General features: G+C 41.1%; 1 protein-coding gene across 14 annotated transcripts in view; it reads left to right on the top strand.

Moving 5' to 3' along the window:
- The window catches only part of KIAA1217 (KIAA1217 ortholog), a 293,162-nt gene that overhangs the window by 204,677 nt on the left and 70,626 nt on the right, over positions 1–17,859 (top strand). The window lies entirely within an intron of this gene.

Genomic DNA, 17,859 nt, shown 5'->3' with positions numbered 1-17,859 from the left:
TCAGGGAGTTAGAGAACTTAGAGCCACATAGCTTGTCAGAGGGAGAGCTGAATTCGGAGCCAGGCAGGCCAGCTCTAGAACTGGCCATCTTAACCACTCCGGTGGTCACTGCTGTCCTTCTCCACGCCACTGTCTTCACTACTTCCGCAGAACGTTACTTGTCTACCTCCCACTCTTAGCACACCCAGCTTTTCCTGCCTGCACTGGAGTTATTGATGTACACATCTTAAGTTCCTTTCCAATCTCTAAGCTTTTCAGAGGCAAACACCCTATTCCACATATCTTCACGCGCCCTCTGTTTTCCTGCAACAATGTCCTGCTCTGAGGAAATTCTCCTCAAATGTCTGGATGAGAGAGGAGCTGACTTTAGACTTTTCCTATCACAGACTTTCAGTGAATGCCCTCTCTACTAAGATCAGTACAATGATTTGTAAATGTAAACATTTGAGGTTACAACACAATCCCTTGTTTATTCCCATAGTTGTTTTGACCAAAATGAGAGATAAGAATGTCTGTCAACAAAATTCCCCATCCTATCAGTATAATTTTATCACAGTAAATAACCCTAAAGTTTAAGATGAGAATAACGGATTTGTCAGATTAAAGTTAAGTGTCAAAAACGCACACATATCTGCCCTTATTAAAAATTTTATTTTCAGGAGTTAAATTCATCTATGGTGGAAAGTAAGCTGATCTCTGGAAAACAAGTTAAATAAGACGGATCTTGTATTGCTGTATGTGTAACTCAATAGGACAAATCTTGCTTTTAGATTGAGTTGGTAGTCACTATTTCAAATACCTCCAAACTTATAAAATGGGAGTGATGATTTCAGAAAGTTAACGTAATTCCATTATTGTGAAATTTCACTGGTTCATTCACCCAACTGTTAGGGTTGAATCCCTCCTTTGGTTCAGGCTCTTGTACAAGATTCTGAAGATATAATAGTGAGCAAGTATAGTAACTGCCCTCACAGATCTTACAGTCTAGTAGAAGACCAGAAAGTCAATAACCAATAATGATACAGATATCTATAATTTTCACATCAGTTCCAGGCTATGTGAAATGCTTGCTTTCTTTCTATTATTTGCTTAAGTTAACACTATGGAACTCATTTATGAGTGATGTACCTAATTATGTCCCTTTTATGTCATGTCTTTCTGACAGGCAAAAAGATGTTTCCATTGCAATTGGTAAGGAATTACTCTTATTGAAATGATTAGCTAGACAAACACATCTTAATACAGTGGCGATCCAGAACAAGGTAGATATTTTCTTCCTCTCTTGCTGCTTCCAGTTTTACTTTATTTTTTAAGAAGCAAGAAAGGGTAATATATGCTCATCTGATACGCAGCTCCCAAGCGATACAAATCTCATCTTTCCTGCTATGTGGCTGCCTGTTTTTCTTTGCACTTCTTTTTTTTGTCATTGAGAGGTTATGACAACATGAGCCATATTGTATTTATAAACATCACGTGTTTCCTTGATATGGCTTGCAGTCTCTGCCAGACGGAGCACATGGAAGAAACATTTCTCGTTAGCTCAGCATTGGTTTTAGTTATGCTGATTTCCGGGACAGGAAAAATGCCTTCCTACTCAGATTCAACTTTCATAGAGTAAAAACAAAACCTCTGAATGTCCGTGAAATAGTTTTAACAACGGTGGACACTGCTCCTTTAAACCACATATTTTGACTAAAAGCTTCCTTCTGTAAAAAACCCAAGCCTCCCATTTAGTCACCATAAAGACAGGCAGAGCTGGCAGCCTTCGAGAGATGGGTGGTTTCAAGGTCTCTGCAAGTCTAGAAAGTTTCTCCTAGAAGAGAAAGGTTCATGGAATATGTAAGGTAAGAACTGTGCCTTTATAACAAAATATAATTTTCAGAATTGTTTTTGTCATGCTATGGCACATTTACATTTGATGGAGCCAAGTTTTCTGTATTCAAGTTCAATTCAATGAGGAATTTAAATTTTAGGTTTTTATTTTAACTTCTTGCGCACTGCTTAGAAGGAAACTTCTTTGTTATTGGCGTTAATCTGTTTTTGTAAATCCGGTTAAATTACATTGGGCTGTCTCCAATTTATAAATCTTGTGATCTAGTCTCTGTTTAACCTTATAATTTAGAAAAGGATTTAAAATGTCAACATCGTCTGCTAGTACAGATCTCATTGATTTATGTTTTGTGGCAATTTTCAGTGTTTTCACGAAGATGTTGACCTCCATTCAGTTTCTGAAAAAAATGTAGAAAATTTGAAGGCGTGAAGTGGGGGGGAATTAGCGTGTGTCCTTCAACATTCTAGGGAAAAATTATTTGTTGTTTTTTCCTTGTGAAACGCACCTTAAATTTTAAAATAAAAATATTTCTTTTATCTTTGTTTTGAAAATTTGTTAAAGAAATATCAATTTAAGCTTTATGAATAACAGTTAAAACATCTACAATTTTTACAGAACAGGCATAAGCCTATTATATCAAGTTTAATGCTTGCCTGAAAAAGTCTTTGGCAGAAATTATATTTACTTGAGATAACTATTCTGTCTTACTCTGGCAATAGTGTTACAATGTTTTGCGTTTATTTCATTTAGAGGAATTTAATAAGAGCAATGTCCTTTTAAATCAATCTGTTTCCTTTTAAAGGTACATGTGTGCCTGGATCTGCTTGTCTATATCCCTGTGGATATCTTTATCCCAATTTATAGATGAGTTAATATGTATATGAAGTTGTTATCCGATGTGGTCTAAATAATGTATACACGTGTTACTCATCATAGTAATGCTGTGGCATTGGTACTATTATACCCATTTTAAGGTTGGAAAATTGATGCCAAGAGAGATTAAGCAACAAGATTGCACACTAGTAAGTAGCAAAGCTGAGATCCAAACCCAGGCGGACTGTCTCTATAGTCCTTACTTTAAAATCCTACATTGCACAGCCTTACCAGTAGTTTAGAGCTCCAAGTCTGGAGTCAGATACAGATAATTTATCTTGAAAGTAATAATTATAGATAAGTGATGCATATTTGGCTTGAAGATAAATTATTTTGTACCATTTTGTAATTTTTTTCTTTTTAGATTTGTAGCATCCAAAAGTTAGTATCAGCCTGGTTGTTGATCCAGGGACCTGGTCACAGTTTACCTGGAAGGAAGTGAAAACAGTGAACATCAGATAGTGTGGGGACAGCAAGAAGCACTGTGGATAAACTACCCTTTCCTCCTAAGTGCTTTCTTCTTTGCTTCATGTGCTGTGTCACTCATGAAGACTGTTTTCATGGGACAGGGCAGGGAGCTCATTCGTGAAGTTGATTTGGAAGGGAGAAAGTGTCTTTGAATGGAGACTGCCCACCTGTGCCTGCCTGCTGCCCTTTGAGGATTCTGGCAGAGCTGTTAAGAGACAGGAAGAAAGTTAAAGGGCATTGAGGGCGGAGGGTTCTGGAGTCAGGGCAGCTAGCTGAGACACCTCAGAGGCAAGGACTGTTGCTTTCCTCACCCCCGCCCCACACCTCCCCAAGACTGAGACATCCACTCAGCTGCAAAAATATCCTGGTGATTTGTGATGCGAGGTAATTACTACCAGCAGCATCAACAGAGGATGCAGCTGCTCATCACGGCACTGCACTTGGGCTTCTGGATCAAGGCAGCTTGCTTCCAACCCCATTTCTGCGTAAAATCCAGGGCTGGTTCAACAACCAACACAACTGGAAGTCGGTTGGAGCAGGACCTCCCTCCTCCTTCAGCAGGGACTGGGGTTAGCTCCCGAAGAGTTCTGTGCTGTTGCTGGAGAGTTCAGGGGGAGGTTTACGCCACACCCTCAGCCCTGTGATAGCCAAGCCACATCCTTGTCTTGGCTCTTGCAAATATAGATGTTAGCGGAAATTGCCTTTGACTGGGAGCATATGTCCTGGTGTTTCCAGGTTGTGTCCCTTGTATTTACATGCTGTTTTCTTCCTGGGGTTTGCTTTTCTGTCTCCTCTGTGAGTCGCCATCAGGGTAACCCAGACCGCAGGAGGTTGTTTCCCACCACATCAACACAGGCTCCCTCAGTCCGAGGTCCTACGCTATAGAGGGCTGCCAGGTAATCATTCTTTTCTTTACGCTTTTTCTAAAATTTCTCAGGTGAGCATGTGTTGCTTTTATATAAATTTATGGGCTAAAAAGCACACGTTCATTTTTAAAGAGGACAAAAATGTTTTTAAGATACATATCACCTGGTGGTAAGCCATTTCATCTCTGCACTGCTTCTTTCCCATGAGGTTGGCGATCGCTTTGCTTGCATGGAACTTGTGGGAGTGATATTCTGTCTGCTCCTGGGCAACTAGAGCTGGCTACAGTAGATTTGTGACCCAGGAGATACCTGACCTGTATCGTTGGCGCTACCTCAAGAAACAGGCCTGACTTATTTGGGATCATGTGATTTTAGAGGTGGAAAGAAGGTCTTATCTTTTCTTGTAACGCCTTCAGCTGCCAGTTGACACTCAGGGGGCCTAGCGTGGTTGGACTGACTTGGTCAAGATCATGAAATAAGGAAGTGACAAAAATAGGGCTGGAGCCCAAAGCCACCGGCCCTCACACCAGCCCTTTGTCCATCTCCAGTGCCCTCCTGCTTTTGTTCTCACCCCTCTAGGCCCCACAAAGTTTGTTTTCTTGATTGATTTAGGAAAACACTATGTATTTGGCTTCTTTTGGCCATCCATTGTTGTAGTTGAGTATAGCCAGATTTCACGTACCTTCTGGAGAGCAGCACAGCTGTATCTGTAGTGAGGCCAGAGCTTGTTAATTGGAAATGCATGGGCCTCGACCCAAAATAAATGGATTTTGAACTAACCAGATTTAGATTATCCAATATTTTTATTGAAGGAGAAGAGGCCATCAAGTCAACTGAAAAACAGCAGCTGATTCAAATTAGGAGATGCTTTGACTAAAACAATATTGGCTTAAAAGAGTTGTGTAGTATTACAGCATTATTTTCAAGTCAGCCTCTTTTGCGAAGGCAAATGGCTCCTACAATAACTATGTTTGAAACTTTAATGTATTACTACTCAAACTACTTTCAAAGCTGTTTTTCACTTGGAGCCAGTGATTTTAGGTGGTACATAGACAAACAGGTTTTTAAATTTCAATAATTATGTTTCTTAATGAGTATTGGAAAGATAATTAGCATAAAGAACTTGATAGTTAATGAATATTATTGCTTCGTCACAACTAAGTAAAAAAAGTCCATTTAGGGGCTGCCCCGGTGGCGCAAGCGGTTGGGTGCGTGCGCTCCGCTGCGGCGGCCCGGGGTTCACTCGTTCGGATCCCGGGCGCGCACCGACGCACTGTTTGTCAGGCCATGCTGTGGCGGCGACCCATATAAAGTGGAGGAAGATGGGCACGGATGTTAGCCCAGGGCCGTCTTCCTCGGCAAAAAAAGAGGAGGATTGGCGGATGTTAGCACAGGGCTGATCTCCTCACAAAAAAAAAAAAGTCCATTTAAATTGACTTAAAGAAAAGTATTAAATGAGTAATAGTAGAGTTGGTGTGAGGATACGGCCAAAATGGTGACAGTATCTTGTTATTGAGTGAAGTGTGGAAACCGAGGCTTTAAGACCAAGACCAAGTCAGGAGTTCGTGGAGGGGACAGAGCAAAACATCATTAAAGATTATACAGTTGAGAAAATGAACCATTTTGATGTCAGAATCAAATCGAATTCTTGTTTAAGAGTTCTCAAGAACTTCGGCATCTTATTATTTTCCCTGAAAGAAGAGCTGTTCGGTAAATTATTTTTGTGCCAATTTATTTATAGAAGCCCTCTCCAGATAAAAGGTGCGAATGTCCAGTGTATCTTTTAAGCTGGAGGACCCCTCCTCATTGCTCAGGCAGCACTAACCCACTCCATATTCCTGAAATACAGAAAGTATGGTTCGCTCAGTTGGTTGATCAACACATGTACTTATTTCTTTCTTTTTATTTTTTTCTTTTCCTGTGAAATCAAAGGTCACGCTTTGCCTTGTTCTGGTTTAACTCTTTGGACCTGTGCCTTTTCATTTGCCCTTGATAGACTAGGAAGAGCTGCCAAAGAAAAACCCAAACAATAAGAAATCGTCACGATGTCATTGATGAGGTAATTCAGAAACAGCAGCGACGTAATCCACAGTGTGTTAAACTTGAATGCATGTTTTTCACGCAACACGCCTCTTAAGCGTTAGGTGTCACGGTCAGGGTCTGAGAGCTTCATCGAGGATGAGGTCTGGTACCATTCCTTGCACTCACTTCCAAGGGGGAAGGTGAATGAATAGAACGTTCCGTAGATGGTTGATCCCTTGCAGTAGGAACTGAGGAAACATTCTAGATACATATCCGCAAAGTGGATACCATTTTTGCTTGCCTTTAAAAGCAGATCTAAAAATATATTTCCTAGCAGCTGTGTAACTGCAAAACAAAAAAATCTGCTCCACTGCAGTGCAAATTACTTACTGGATATCTCCAGGGTTCAGATCTTAATGCTTCAGAAATTTGTTACAGATTTTACTGTATATATTTAGACCAAGGAGCCTATTAGCTTGAGATCTGAGAGAACCTCTGTATTCTCATGAAAATGAGAAATGTGCCACTGTTGGCAACCTAAGGGTATAATTATGTTAATCTGACCATTTTAAGACTGAAATATGTTGTTTTAAAATGTTTCTGTATTTTTATTATTCATAACAATGATCTGAAGGAATTTAGTGAAATGCTAATAAGTTTCTATTCAGTATCACTTGGTGACTAGAGCATAAAAATGAGTCAAATGTGGTATTTTGATATTTTTAATTTTGGCAGAGAAGTTTTATCTACAAATATGTACTCATATACATAGTGCATCTTAATAACGTAAAAACTACTCAAATATATTTCTATATTTTAAATGTAAATACAGTGAATATATGTGCAAGGCCGTCTCAGCATATATGTTCAATAACAAAACATTTCTACATTTGCATTAAATCACCACACTTTACTACACTCAAAAAAAGCAAAAATTATTTTTTGAGCAATACTGCAAGATTAATGTTTTTCTATCAATAACTATCCGAAAGCACGGAGATCCCTGTTTTTAATCATATGTGGGACAGGAGTAGAAAGGACTATATAGTTGAAGTTCTGAGAGCATCCAAACCCTTGTCTTCAGCTAATTGGTTCAGCCTCCTTCTCACCAACCTTTTATTCCAGTGTCAGGCAAGTGATGACATGGACTCTCTTTTCACTCCCAAACAGAGGTTCTCCTGGGTGATAAGATGGGAAGGGAAGGAGAAGGATCAAAAGCCAGAGATGTGGGTTATCACCATCTCGTAATTTTTGTAAATAATTGATATTTGAGTCTACTTATCATACCAGTGTAAAGTGGATGAGGGATCTTTTATAGAGCCTGATCTGGGTTCAGAATCACCAATTAATTTGAGAATGGGAATGAAGAAAAGAACCTTCTTGAATGTTAAGTCCATAGCATATAATTGGACTTTTTTCTCAAGGATGATGTCTTTGGAATATGATATAGCACGGTGCTTTTACATTCAGAATCTCCATTTTTTCATGAGCTCTTGTATCTCAAAAAGAGTGTGTCATTCTCCTGACCCTCCTATGAATATATTAAAGTGGATATTATCTATTCTGTTCCTTTTGCTGTCACAGTTCATTGAGTGAGCTCGTGAATGCTTATTGGCAATATTAATAATAACGCATGTTGATCACACTTTTCTGCATGCACAGTCATATAAGCATAATTTAGCTCATTTGATGTTCACAGCACCAGGGAGTAAGTACAGAAGGTATTCCTGAACCAATTTAGCAGCAGAACTAGAGGCTCAGAAATGTTCAGCGGTCAGACCACAGTCACAGCCATGAGACCACAGCCGAGATCCTCAGAAGGGCAAACCAGGGCCTCTCATTCATAATCCAGTGCTCCTTCCGCCACACCCTACTCCTTCCTTGGGTATCATGACTGAAGAGAGTACTGATTGAAGAGGATGGTTAAACCCTTAAAAAAAAATTGGAAACTAATCTGTAGACTTCAGTACAGTGAAGGAGAAGGTGAGCGTTGAGGGTCATCAAAATTCAGCCAATGTCTTGCTGCCCTAATATAAGAAACTCTCTTTGTCTGTTTATTGACCCATATCTTCCTGTCTTCTCTGAGAGAAATTTTACCCCGGTGTTGATTTTCAGAGAAGGGAAGAAAAGTAAGAGAAAGAATAATACAAAGCAGAAGAAAAAATGCTAGAGGTTGGGTTGGGCAGTGGGGGAAGATGAGCTCCTTTGGAGTCAGCCTGGAGCCTGTTTCTTTTTGAGGAGAGTTGAAAACTCTTGCTGCTTGTCATGACCTTCAAAAGGCACTGCCTAGATTACAAAGCATTTTCTTCATATGCCTCACCTCCTGTGTGGCAGAGGATTCTTTCCTTTCAAGGGGCAATGTTTGAGGGGGACAACTAGATCGCGTCTGCCCCCTTGCCGGATGTGGGCATTTGGTCATATGGAGCATGACTTCTTTACATGGAGTCACGGGGCCGGTAGCTATCTGTTTTGTTTCTTATGAGCTACTTAGTTTCAGGAATGCAGGGCTTCGCTCAAGTGTAGGAACGCTCAAAGGCCTGGCAGTTTGTCGCTGGGACACAGGGAAGCAGATCTTGTCTCTGAAGAGGTTCCTGACAGTGTCGGAACCTGGTGGGAAAGCAGCGACTGGCTGATGACTGGCTTAACTCCCCCAACTGTCGGTGGAGGGCAAGGCATGGCAGGGTGTGGGCAGAGAGCTTGGCAAGCCCAGCCTTGGGGTATGTACGACTCCCAAACTCAACAGTCTTTGACGCTGTTATTTATCCAAATAAGGAGAAGCAGTGGTTTTGATGACCATCTCAGATTTCCAAACCATGTCCACTGGCTGGCTGGCTGACGGACTTGATATTTGAACTGAAAACACAAAGGTATTCCTTTGAAATGGAGCACCCTTCTGGGGCTCATGGATATCCTGGAGTCACCATTTGGAAGGCAGTTTTTCTCCATGTTTGTAGATAACAGTAATGTGGTCTGGCTTATTTTAATCTTCTCTTGTGCCTCTTGCAACATTCAATACAGATGACTTTGTTCAGGTATTTCTGGACCTGACTTTAGATGGAAATAATAACTGATCTTAGTGATTCTTGAACCACTGCCCTCCTTTGAAGAGTGTTCAGAGAAGGTCAGGCCTCTCCACCGACTTCTCAACACTAGAGTGGGTAAGATCGTTCTGACCCTGTTCTTTGATTTTGGGTGAGACACTTGAAGTCTCTGGGCCCCAGTTCCTCATCTGTATAATGGGATCATAACGTTTATCTGATGGGAATAAGCTGGGAGTTAAATAAGGTAATTCTGGAAAGCCTTCGGTAAATAGGAAGTCTCCAAAAATATTAGTTTCCTTTTCCTATTTCTATCTTCTCCTGGCAGATTCAGTTGAGAATATTTACTGATAGAGAAATTCTAGGTAATTATGATTGCCATCCAAAGTTTAATAAGGTCAGCTTTCTGAATTAGGATTTAACCAAGCCCACAGTAGAATGGAGATTTTGAAGTGAGTTTACATTTCCCTCTAGTCCCTAGAGCGGTGGTTCTCAAAGAGTGGTCCCTGGACCAGCAGGTCAGCATCATCTGGGGACTTGTTAGAAATGCAAACTTTCAGGCCCCACCCAAACCTACTAAATCGAATATTCTGGAAGTTGGGCCCATTAATCTGTGTTTTAGCAAGCCCTCCAGGTGATTCATGTGTGTGCTGAAGCTGGAGAACCTCTGCCCTAGAATAACTTGCTGGTTGGGTCAGAGGTCTATCCATTGCCACAGGGCACTTAGCACTTCCCCACCCCTTGTCTCTAACCAGGCCTTATTTCCTGCCTGGAATACCTAAGAAAGGAATCTCTTTCTTACCTACTGAAATTCTGCTCATAATTTATGGACTCACTTAAATCTCACCTCTTTAGAGAAGTGTTCCTCAACTCTACCAGCCAAAAGAATCTTATTCTTCTACAGATTCCAAGAGTATTGGTCTGTTGCATTATTCTTGCTTTGTCTTATTTTGAATATTCATGTACATGTCTCATTTTTCCTACTAGATTGTAGGCTCTTCAAAGGTGGGAATTAAGTCTTACAGATCCTTTTTCCCTCATCAGCCTTAACCCTGGGCTTTGCATACATAGTGGCTACTCAATAAATATTTCGTGGACTCTCAGAATGTTGTAATTGGAATGGACCTTGGAGATAGTCTAGCCCCGACTTGTTTACAAATAAAGAACCTGATATTAACACCTGGACCAGAATGTAGGTTCCACGGTATCCTGTATAGGGTTCTTCCTCCCCCACGTGCTGCATTAACTCCTGAGACACACCCTGAATGGAGGCATTCGGGGCCACTGCCCTGGTCCAGACTAGCAGGTGTCCTTGTGTTCTCAGACTCCACTAAACCCAAGGAAAATGGATAAGTTTTCAAAAGTATATTCACCTAATTTATAAACCTGCAACCTTTTAGATTCTTTCATAACTCATGAGAACTGGGAAAGTTCATGAGCCTATATAACTATACAACAAATGTCATCTATTCGCAGTCTTACACAAGAGACTTCTCCCAGCTCACATACTCAGTATACCCGGGATACCCATGGAACTTCTTTTTGTTTTGAAAGTTGCCGTTAAGAGGAGAACAAGTGGCTCTTCTGAACCCAGGAAGAACTTCCACAAGGGCTGTTTTCATCTGGATCTCCGTCATTGTTTTTTCATGTTTATTTTGAGGGAAAATTGAACTTGGTGGATTTGCTGAATTATTGTCCTTCAACGTTATCCTCCGGGGCTCTTTCCTCAATACATCCTTTTCTTCCTTTGACACATTGGCTAATATTGTTCAGCCAAGGATCAGACTAATGACACAACTTTCATCAGAAGACATCCATAAAATTCCCTTTAAAATTGGCTCTGCTGACATAGCTTACCATGTGTGGTGTGTTTGTTCTATTACTTGGTAATGGAACCAGCGCATATCCTACCCTGATTGATATGAAAACAGAGCAGAATGCAGACAATGGGATGATTTCAGTAGAAGGGCCATGATTATAACCCAGATCCACAGAGTTGGTTCCAGAAAAGTTGTGAGAGAAGAAAGAGGAGAGATACAGGGAGACATGAGGCAGGCCTGAAGGGTTAACCCTACCAGGGAACACTCAGTGTTAAGAAGCTGAGATGGAAGCATGAGAAAGGGGTTGATGAGAGGAACAGGAGTCTTGAGATTAGAGTAGCTACATTGTGAGAGGACAGCGGTAGACCAAGAATAAAAGACCATTTGTTTTCCAACTTGGCATCCACCATTCATCAATGTGTTTACCACCATTTTCTCCAATGGTCTCTGAAAAATTTCTATCCTTAGAGCTGCAACTGTAGAGCCTAAAATTCTATATAGAGCATTATCAATTCATTGTTTAGATATGTTGAGGATATGTTATATCATAAAACCAATTTTTTAAAAATTCTTAATTATGATCATCCTAAAGCTATATAATGTTGTAGTAACTTATTTCACTTACAACATAATCAACTTGCTCTGTTTCCCTAATAAAGATAAGAGGGGCATAGGGCACAGTGACAGAAATGTCAGAGATTCAGTGATTCATTCATCTCTGAGAGGTGTGGTCCCAGGAATGTCACCTAGTAGCAGGATTGGGGTGTTAATCACGTAAGGAGTGTTAATCACCTAAGGCCCAGATATTTTATCCTATAGGTAATCCGGTGTCTGTGATGAATGAAAACATATATGTGTGTATATAAATATTTACACATATGTACCTAGTGATGTAATGATATCTATACAGTGGTAATTAGTGATTCATAGTATATATGTATGTGTAAGTATAATATACATAAGCATAATGTATACTAATATGTATATTGTTAAATATAATGTGTAATTAATTATATAACTAATATAACTAATTTTGAGACAAGAAGATAAAACCTAATAGTAAGTCGAGAGAGCATCTGGATAATTAGATCCTAAGCCCACTGAGATATCTCAGTTCCTCTTTTCCCTTGCTGTGAAAATCTGGACCTGCAAGTGAAGCAAACGAGGTACTTCTCAAATAGAGTTCACCATACTGCACCTGAAGGTCAAAATCAAGCAAGTAACCCCTCAGTCATCCCCGTTGGGATGGCCTTGGGAGCATGACTCCTCTCAGAGCAGCTCCCAGTGTCCCGGAGGATTTGAGATTTCACACTTAAATAGTGAAGGAGGCAGTGACACAGTGGCAAGACCAAGGATGGGGATTCCTGCCGCTTCACTGCTTAATAGCTACGTGAAGGTGGGCAAGGTTCCTAAGTCCTTCCACTTGTGTATCCTAACCATTCAAATGGGAATAGTAACACCCGACCTGTGTATCCCACTGTGTTCTGAGACCTGTGAAATAGAACCACAATTGAAAGCACTGTGTAAACTGTAAACTGCTGGATGATTAGTGTGTGTGTGTGTGTGTGTGTGTGTCTGTGTGTGTGTAGCCATCTAAAATCCTTTGTAAAATAGAAAATGTTATAAATAAAGCAATATATTACATATTGTGGTATACATGTTGACAAGTTAAACAGTAGTTTATAAAAAGAAAAATAAAATCTAAGGCACTGAAAAGTTATATTTGGGTGACAGAGATGACTCACTACTGGCAACGAATCTAGAAACACCAAAAGGGAGTCGAGCATAAAAGAACAGGGTCCGTCCAGGAAATGGGTGGATGTGCAGAGATGGAGATAAGTAATGAGGAGTTATTTGTACAATCTGTTGCAAGTGGTAGAAAGAAGCTAGCATTTTACAAACTGTAACTATTTTAGGTACAAAAGGAGCTTGTCCTTAGCCTGGATAATACACAAGTATCCCAACAGAAGATTGAGTAGACATAGAGAAGGACATTTTTCTTTTATCTGTCCCGTAGTTTCACACAGTTACTGATTGTGGCTTGGAAGTTAAATGATTTATTTAATGTTACTTCTTTATTCTGTTCTGGACCGGGATCTGTAATCACCGTTGGGCACAGTGCTAAGTCAGCCAGGTCTGGTACTGGGAGGGCTCAGCAGAGTCCTCCGTGTCAAAATATTTGTGGAAATAACGCTCATCTTAAATATAGCCATAAGCTAACCACTGATGGGACCATCTCTTTCCTGAGAATTAAATAATTTCGGCAACAGACTGTCTGTGTCATGTCTGGGAGACATTCCATTTATGATCAAATGAAACATTAATAGGTTCGCTAAGACCACACAAATGACCATCTTTCCAATTTTAACAATGTAAGCAAGATGAATTTGAAATTTTTCCAACATCATAAGCACTTCCCTTTACGATATCATCTTCATGTTTATAAACACATTTTCTTTTAGCATATGTAATTTTTTTAAAGCCAATAAAGAAATGAATAAGAAAAGGGGAAATTGGAATAAATTTCACAAGACTGTTAGCCTTACTACAGCATAAAAATGATTTCCTCTTGAGGTAATGCTGAATATTTACTAGCACGTCCTTTCTTAATACTAACTCAAAAGAAATAAATGGCTTCCACTTCGCTTCTAGTGCCAGTCAATGAAAGGAAGAAGGAGAATGAATAGTGGGACACTCACTACGCTGCTGGGAAGGACTAGTTCACAAAGGCTGTAGCATCCCCAGGAAGGCCAGGCTCAGGAGGAACTGATGAAGAAGGGAAACCAGAGCATGGGGTGTTAGTAGTTGGTCACATCCAGACTGAGCCAAACTTGCTGGTGAGTTAGCCTGAATGAGCTGTTCTCTAAAGAGCACAAGCCACTCAGGTGAAGCCCAAGTCCTGTATGGCACCAAGATATAGTTTAGGAAATTAGCTTACCTGGGCCCTAGGATATGGAACCTTCTTCTCTCTTGGGTGAGCTGCGTGCTTCTTACTAGAACATTTAACTCATCCTGATTCATGGCAGGATTGGGCCAGCTTTCCAACTCCTGACAGTGAATGACTGTTCTAGTAATGACGAAGCCACGCGTGTACTCCCCAGACGGTGCCCTGAAGCATTTTGAAAGCGAAAGGAAATTGCTCCGAATGTGGCCGCGGAAGGAAGAGATGGGAGAGGTAAACCAAGGGGAGAGGTCACCTCGCACCCACCAACTTCCATGGTAACAGAGTCCGCAGGAGCCATCTGTCCTAAAGCAGCTGACGTGGGGTGATGTGTGGAGCATGGCGTATTCACTTAGCCAGACAGCAGTGAGAGCTCAGTGCTTCTGTTTTGTGGGGGTCGGCATGGCCAGACACTTCACCTTCGTTTGCTCTTACAAGGGGTCCTGCAGGTATATAAACAGCAGGTAAATTAGTACATCAACCATGCTGGTTAGGATGTCTTATGCCATGAAACAGGGTCTTGGGGAATATAGTAGGGGTGGATTCATGGCTTAATCAGACAAGGAAGACCAACCCTACATCCCCTTCCTGGAAAGCACGCGTTTGACTGAAGAAACAAAAGCTGCCAAATGCATCCCAGATGCTCCAGGGGCCGGGAGTGTGTGCCTGCCATATTCTGGTGAAAAATAACAAACTTGCTGATTAGATTAAAAATCCAAACACTGGTTTTCACATTCCTTCTACTCCTTTCCGACCTCTTAGGTGGCATCTGTTACAACCACTTCACCCAAATATTGTTTCCAATGAGACATCTTAGGAGGGTGGCATTGTCGTGTGCTGTGTTTTCTCCCTTCTTTAAGAACCACAGAGCGTTTGGATGACAGTAAACAGTTTTTTTAGAAAGCCTGCAATGCTGACTGGATTTGAACTTAAGAGACGTCATGGAATTCTTTTGGTCAGCAAGAACAACCTCTAAAAGCCTTAAAATGTTTGAAAAATGCAAAGGCTGCTCACAGCGTGGTCGTGGGGTGTGGCACTAGGCCAGTGGGGCTTGCAGCATAGCATTTTGAGTTACTTGTCGCTGAATTCCCACTTGGATAGCTTGCCGTTCCGCTCAGTCCCTGAGGGCTCAGAAAGCATGACGGAGATTGTACAGACCCACCTGGGAGCTAAGGAAATGCTTCCTTTCTCCCTCACCTTTTGTTAGTGATGCGTTAATACCCGTCCTCTGCTGAGCACTGCACAAGCCACTTCTTGTCGGGAACACACACCTCCTCGTACCTGTTCCTCTGGAAGAGAACAGCTGCGTTGACAGCGGTTGCCCATGGGGGTCTCTGGAGCTTGCCCTGGCCTTCTCCTCTGTCTTGTCGAGGGTGGGGCAGAAGGGCTCCAGTTTTCTTTCTCGAATCCCTTCTGCGCTGGCTCACCCTCTCTCTCTTTCCCTCTCCTTTCAGGTCTGTTTTCCAGAGTGATTGCAGTTGCGAGCCTGGGGCTGCGTAAGACTGATTAATGGCTGCTACCCAAAGTTCAGCTTGGTAAAACCAGGCTGGTTAATTAATAGACAGCCTCCTTGTTTTCCCTCCGGTGTTATAAACCAGGGGAAGAGGCTCACATTTCGTTCAGTTGCCAATCCACGGACTTCCAAAGTCTGGCAGCAGAATGAGTATTTGGTGCTGGTCTAACTAGGTTTTCCAGGAGCACCCTTCCTCAACAGAACACTGATCTGAGAGTTGGTCCCGGGTGGGGGGCGGCTGGTAATTAGCATGTTGGATTTCCTGATAGTTTTGTTTGTTGGTGGCTGGTTGGTGGCATAGTGATCCTGTTTGCTTTAGTAAAATCTATTTTGTCCTGTTTCCTTCGTTGTTAACTCATTTACCTAGGCCTCTCAGAGTTCGTTCATCGGTGTGTGTTTTCCATGTAAGCAATTGTTAAAGGACTGAGTCACCCGTGTGGTAGGCTGTGGTTGGATATGGGCTGAGGTTATTCAGTGACTAATTTCCAAGGGGAGGAGAAATTGGCTTATCATGGGGAGGACTACTTTTTATCCATGCCTGTGGCAGCTTCTCTCGGAAGGCTGGGTAAAACAAAATGGTCTTTACTCGTTGAGAACACTCAAGCTGGGGAACATTTAGGGTCTGTGTCCTTTGTCATTTCTTCTCTGAAGAGAAAGCTGTGTAAAATATCCAAATGTGGAACTGAGGATTTAGATGGAACCAGCAAACAAAGGAGTCGCCTAATTGGGAGCTGAGCCAATGTGCTTTTTCACGGACTTAGTTATACAGGTGATTTCCTTGAGAAAAAGTAAGTGGCTTTAATTCTTTGAGGATGAAAGAGTCTCCTAAGAATCCTTTTCAGTTTCGTCTGATTACTTCATTGTGTGGTCTGATTGAGTGGTATGTTTACAAATTCTAGACTGGGAAGGGTGGGGTTTGAAATACAATAAACTGTACATAATACTCCCTTTCCGCAAAGAGTATGTATATATTTTAACTGCTCCATGAAGAGACATGATTACATGAGACAGTTTCCCAAAATGATTTGAAATAAACATTTTTTGTGCTAGATTTTTTTCCAGAAACAGTTTTAAGATATTTCCCCTCTTATATTCAAGAAACTTCTAAAGGAGTAATATTTGATTTAACTTATGGTGTTTTGGGGAAATGAAATATAGATATATATATGTTAGGATTCCTAACTCAAACTTTAGGTAATTCACTTGAAACTGCCCCAGATTGTTTCTGGTCTTTAGGAAGTACGGGCCAAATAGCTTATTGAGCTGTGTGCTGTGGGCAGGGATAGGAGGCTCTCAGCCGGGGCCATGGTGCTGAGGCTCTGGAAGAAACTACACTGTTTACAAAAACTGGAAGGACTCAACCAAGAGACAGTGATAGCTTGGGCAGTAATGGAAAGAGGGAGACACGATGCCCAAAAAAGTAGATGAGTGTTGGAGAATAGTCCTGTTCACACATTACCAACAGATATCATGCAGATAAATGAACATTTTCTTTGTCTGGGCTGAGGTGCAGGCGAATAAATATCTGTGTTGTATTCTGGTAAGGTGTTAAAAGAACCTTTATTTTTGTGTTTAAGTCATCTCTTTCTTGCTGTAAAATGAAATTCTTTAAAGCTCACATAAAGACATTTGTGTTGAAATTTTCCGGGGCAAAAGTGTTGATGATATAACATATCCAGATACTTTTAACTTACTAAGAGAAGTGAGATGATAGAGAAGATTAGTGGCATCAGAGAGATTGGTGGGAGAATAAGGGATTTAGATATATTAAGGTGAATAGCAGCTGTCTGTGTGTTTTGCTTATTTATTTTACCTTTAAAGTTTAATACAATTTTCTTTTAAATGGTCTAACTTTGAGTACTAATGCAGGAAAAACCCAGTATGTATTTAATGCCATTTCTTTGCTCATTCACCAAAAAAATAGTTAAAAACAAAACAAAATTCTGTAGGTGCCTGATTCTAGGAAAATATCTCCATGGAAAGAACACTAAAGGCTGGGATTTTTTATAACTGTGAATTATCAAGTCTTAATCATCATTTGGGTTCAGTCATCAGACAATGAGTATCTCCCAGAGTACATAAGGTCCACTTTGTATTGGAACAGCAAGCGGTCTCCTTAGGAGATCACACTGAAGACTTGGAAGAGAGTCTCTCTTCGCATCCCCCCACACCTTCCGCCTCATCCCAAGAGTGAATTGTCTTTGGTTGATCCATATCTTTCAGTGTGTAAACCCAAGTTATCTCAATTTAAGAGTTCATTCTAGGGCCAGCCCCGTGGCTTAGCGGTTAAGTGAGCGCGCTCCACTGCTGGCGACCCGGGTTCGGATCCCGGGCACGCACCGACGCACCGCTTCTCTGGCCATGCTGAGGCCGCGTCCCACATACAGCAACTAGAAGGATGTGCAGCTATGACATACAACTATCTACTGGGGCTTTGGGGGGAAAAATAAATAAATAAATAAAATCTTTAAAAAAAAAAAAGAGTTC

This window comes from Ceratotherium simum, chromosome 32 (assembly GCF_057802395.1).
Source record: "Ceratotherium simum simum isolate JZ-2026a chromosome 32, ASM5780239v1, whole genome shotgun sequence".
In the NCBI taxonomy this organism is placed as follows: Eukaryota; Metazoa; Chordata; class Mammalia; order Perissodactyla; family Rhinocerotidae; genus Ceratotherium; species Ceratotherium simum.
This window is presented reverse-complemented; position numbering and strand designations above follow the sequence as displayed.